The sequence below is a fragment of the Triticum dicoccoides genome, chromosome 2B, assembly GCF_002162155.2.
Source record: "Triticum dicoccoides isolate Atlit2015 ecotype Zavitan chromosome 2B, WEW_v2.0, whole genome shotgun sequence".
In the NCBI taxonomy this organism is placed as follows: domain Eukaryota; kingdom Viridiplantae; phylum Streptophyta; class Magnoliopsida; order Poales; family Poaceae; genus Triticum; species Triticum dicoccoides.
In genome coordinates, this window is record NC_041383.1 from 711,339,158 (window position 1) to 711,344,360 (window position 5,203).

Here is a 5,203-nt window from a genome sequence, read left to right on the forward strand (position 1 = left end):
GGGGAAGCGTCGGTGGGTAGGCCATGCTGGGCCGGTTGGTGGCGCCAGGTAAGGCCCAGGTACTAACTCTCTCTCTATGTGTTATTTTATTTATTGTTTCTGTTTTCTATTATTCTTCAGTCTTTAGGGCTTTATTTAAAATACTGAAATAGATCCAAAAATCATGAAACTAATAATGGCTACTGTTTAGGATATATACCACAGTAAACATTTTAGTTTATGATTATTTGAGCATTTAAAATATTTAATAGCATTTAAATGCGCAAATGCAAAGTCCATATGATTTAATTCAGTGACCAAATATGTCATGGAAAAATGTGCAACACCTCTGGTTATGGTTTCAAGCATTTTCCAGAAATGATGAACATTTTTGAAAGCCATTTGGATTCACTGAAAATATTTTTAGGTTAAACCTATTTGAATTCCATTTGGTACTAGGGTTTGGACATCCCCATTTCAAGTTTCTTTCAAAGTTTAAACATGATGCACACATGAAGTTAGCCTAGTGCAAATCCAGAAGCTAGGGATGTGACACGGCCCATATAAAAATGGCGATAATCTAGCCCGACCAAAGTTCTGGCCCATTAAAGGCCCGTGTATTAGGTCGGCACATTTATGACCCGTTCGAATTTTGGCATGTCAAAGATCCGCAACGTAAATGGGCCACCATTTCGGCCTGCTAAGTCCAGTGGGTAATTTGGCACAATCAGGGCCCAATCTCACTTTCGGTCTATTAAAGGCCCATGTTCTTTATGGGCTCGAGATATTTACACCTGTAAATGGCCTAATTTTACCGAGGGCCCAAATTATGTTTAGGCCTGTTAAAGGCCCACTATGGGCACAGGCTTACCAGAAAAATATGAAAGCTTATGGTGATTTAGGCCCAGATATTTTTAGTGGGCTACATGGAAATTTTGGCCCGTAATCGTTTTTAGCCCAATTGGAATGGACCCGACGGATGTTGGCATGTTGGGCTCCTACGAAGCTTTCGGCCGAATACATTACTAAGATAAACCTACACTATACAAAAATAGCGTCGTAATTACTGCAGCCTGTGGCAGCATCATAAATGATGTATCACAACAAAATAAATTCCAACCAAACAACAAAAGGCCTGTTGGCATAAAGTTTACAGTCCTTCCAGATAAAAGCACAATCAGATGTATAGAAGCACAGATCATTTGACCTGAGTGCTCATGTTTCAGGCTGTAGAATCTAATGGAGCAGCACGATCTCCACCTTTTTTCCGCCATTGCTCTTGAACAACGAAGCGAATGTCTGATAGTTTGGTTTCAAAACAATTCATATCTTGACGACATTTCTCAACCACTATTCTTGTTTCCGAAACAACGTCCATTAGGGATTGGACTTGTGTGTGGAGCACAGATATATCACTCTGTCTAGCAGGAAGATTTTGTTCAGAAGGCGATTTGGACCAGGTTACCTTAACAACCAACCCAGATTACGTAGGAAGGTGCTTTTTGCACTGTTAGTGGAGAGATACTGATGCACTGCAGCAAGAGGAGACATTGTGCATGTCGTAGCCTCGTCACCTTCAGGTGGTTGTGGCTGTTCAATCATTTGTTCCATAGCTTCCTGAAAGTTTGAACTTGTAGATTAGTGTACTAGATAATTTACTAATGAGACAAAAACAAACAAAGTAGGTTAAACGTTTATACATAACTTATTTTGGTGAACTACTGTAATACATTAGCATGTATTGTAGTGCCAACTACATAATAAAATCACTTTCGGAACATATGTCCATGTAGCATGCCTACTGTATTGTCTATTTCCTCACATTCGTTGACATCTAAGGATAAAGAGAAATGGTTTAAAGTAGGATGAACATAGTATGACATCATTCATATCATGGGCAAACAGATATAAAACAAACATGCTATTTTATCATTGTGTGCGGACGTGAACATAACAACTAGATTACAGATCAAGACCAAAAGAATATCCTTCATCTCTTTTAAACCATGTATGGTGAAATGATACGTTAAGACAACTGTGTATAAAAGTGAACAAAGTAACTGACATTGGCGGCAAACCAAGTAGTTAAATGAACACATCACAGTACCAATCAGTTCAAGGTAGGAGGAGTAAGGACTTACAATAGCGGCTTGAACTAGTGTGCTAATGCCCTTCATCTTGCTGGTGTGGCAATCCTTGAAGATTTGCACTGCATTCGGTTCAGGCTCTTTTTGGTCCGCACGGGCTTTCCTGTGTATTTGGAACAAGTCAATATAGATACGATAATATGGTACACAAAAAAGAAGGAAGTAGCAGCTATTTACAAGAGCCTCGCAGTGTGCAATATAGCTACGAGATCCCGTTGTCTGTTGGAATTTCACTTTAGAACGGTTGGTTTTGTTCTTCAAATAGTTAGCCTAGAACAAGACACACTTGTAAGGCACATACATAAATACAAGTTCAATATGTGGTCCGATCAAATACATATAGCCTACCTGATACTTTGGATCAGACCAGTGTTTAATGAGGGCTGTCCAGTCTTCATCTTTAATATATTCCACTGGAGATGTTTGGGCGATTTCATTGTTAGCCTTGCCTTCAAAGTGAGATTTTCTAAGGTGGTACCGATACTGTCGCAGAGCAGACTGAAAAACATGAGTGCATGCTTGTTTAGTTGCATCATCTTTCGGATCCAACTTGAACCTCATCTGTTGGAAAAAGAATGTTAGTCTTATTAGGAGGAAGCTAGAAACTATGGGACAGAGCAAGACAATATTACTAATTGCGATGAATAACATTACTTATGTATAAATGGTCAAGGAAGGTGTTAAACTAGGTATTGTCTTTCTCATTCCTGTACTAGATCCACGTTGGGAGGATACGTGCATGACACCTAACGGCAACGGTTGCCTCTGATACTAACTAGGCTGACTCTGTAGCATCACGTGGCCTTTTTAAACCTGCCTCAAAATGGATCTCCATTCTTCCTCCTTTAGATTTTGTTAATCTGTCAAGCATTATCCCTGATGTCTGTTTCTGCTTGCGCCTTGGTGCTAGTTCAACAACGAATATGGAAAGTGTTAGTGTACATCAAACTGTGAGAGTACATATAAAGGAGCATGCAACTACAACTTGACTCGGTCAGGTACCGTCTTGGTGTTGATGCTCATGAGGTTCATCTGATCTTGCCAAGTCCTGTTGTGTCAGCAGTGCTTCAGAAGTAGTGTTAGGTGTGAAGGCAGCTTGGGAACTGGCCAGTTCCGGAGCAAACGAACGAGTAACTGGTTGAGATGCCCGTACAATTGAAGAAGATGATGCAGCTGGTGGAGCAGGTGATACTGTGTTTGTAGATTTAGCGGGTGGACCTGGACCTTGTACTGCACTATAAGTAGCAGTAGAATCTCGATGGCAGATCCTTTTCTGTTTCACCCGACGAGTAACAGCACTTACTACTATATTATTTTCCTTTCTCTTTTTTGACTTTGCCATGTCAAGTTGTACCCACAACACAAAAGAATAAAATCACTCTTCAGAACTCATTGGTGCATGATACATACAAGCAATACTTTGATGTAAGACAACCGTATGAGGATGGAATATGTAAGAAAAACAGGACGGCATGCCATATTCAGAGCTGATGTGCAAAGTAAGCAGAAGGATTTTCAAGAAAATAGAAGTAATGCAAGCTAGACGCCATATGAAAGATGCAACTAATATTACTCTGCCAAGTTAAAAGTGTCTTGTCATAAGTGGCAATTCAAAAAATTAGAAGCAGTACAACATAGAAATCAATGCAAGATGCAACCACTATCAAACTGCCATGTTAAAAGCGTCCAATCATGAGTGACTCATGCGGGATACACAACATCAATACTTTGATGTAAGAACATGGTATGATAGATAGATGAGTGTATTCTAGACACAGAAAGCCATGTCATATGCACATGTATAACGTATAAACTCGGCAGGTGCAATTTAATCAAAATAGAAGAAATACAGGCTAGACAACATAGGTAACATGAAACGAATTATCACACTGTCAACTTAGAGCAAGCACCTGCGATGGTGGAGTACGGGAGATGAACCCATCATGTAGACTTGGGACTTCAACTTCATTAGCAGTAGTAGTGGCAAATCTAGAGAGTCTCTGTTTGCGTCGGTGCGGAGGACCCCCAACATCCCCTAACTTACTCTTTTCCTTCCTATTTTCTGATATTGCCTTATGAAGTCAAAACCACAAGAAGATGAATAAAATTAGCTCTGCATAACTGGTTGATGCATGATATAGACGAACACTAGTTTGATGTAAGGCAAGCGCATGATAGGAGGATGGAATATATACAAAAAAGACAGTGTTTCATATTCACACGTACGATAGGAGGATGGAATATGTATGAAAAAACAGTAAGCTGAAGGCATTTCAACAAAATTAGAAGAAATGAAAGCTAGGCACCATATGAACATGCAACCAATATCACTCTACCAGGTAAAAAGTGTCTCGTCGTAAGTGCCATTTCAAGAAATTAGAAGTAGTACAAGCTAGAAGACAATGCAAGATGCAACCTACATCACAGTCCCAAGTTAAATGTGTCTTATGGGTAAGTGATCGATGAAGGTATAAGTTGTAAGCTACGCAGATGCAATTCAACATAATCAGAAGCAATACAAACTAGACATCATACGGAAAACGCAACCACATATAGAAGTTCCAAGTAAGAGCAAGCACCTGTGATGGTGGAGTAGGGGAGATGTGCTCATCATGTACACGTATGTTCTAGAAACAGGAACATGTGTCATATTCACAGGCATTATGTGTAAAGTAAGAAGATGCAATTCAAGTTAGAAGCAATACAAGCTAGACATCATACGCAACATGCAACCACATATAATAGTGCCAAGTTAGAGCAAGCACCTGTGATGGTGGAGTAGGGGAGATGTGCTCATCATCTACATAGCTACGTTGACTGTCTAGCCTTGCGTTGTCTTGCAAATCTTGTTGGGAGGATGGCGGAGTAGAATCTGTAGAGAACCCCCATTTCAGTTGCTCGGAAGGACCACCATCATCCAATGCCTTGCCAATTTCCTTCAGCTTTATTGATTTTGCATTGTGAGGTCATACCAACAAGAAAAAGCAATATCATTCGCTCTTTAGAACTCATTCATGCATGATACTGACAAACACTACTCTGATGAAAGCCAAATTCATGATACGAGGATGGAATAT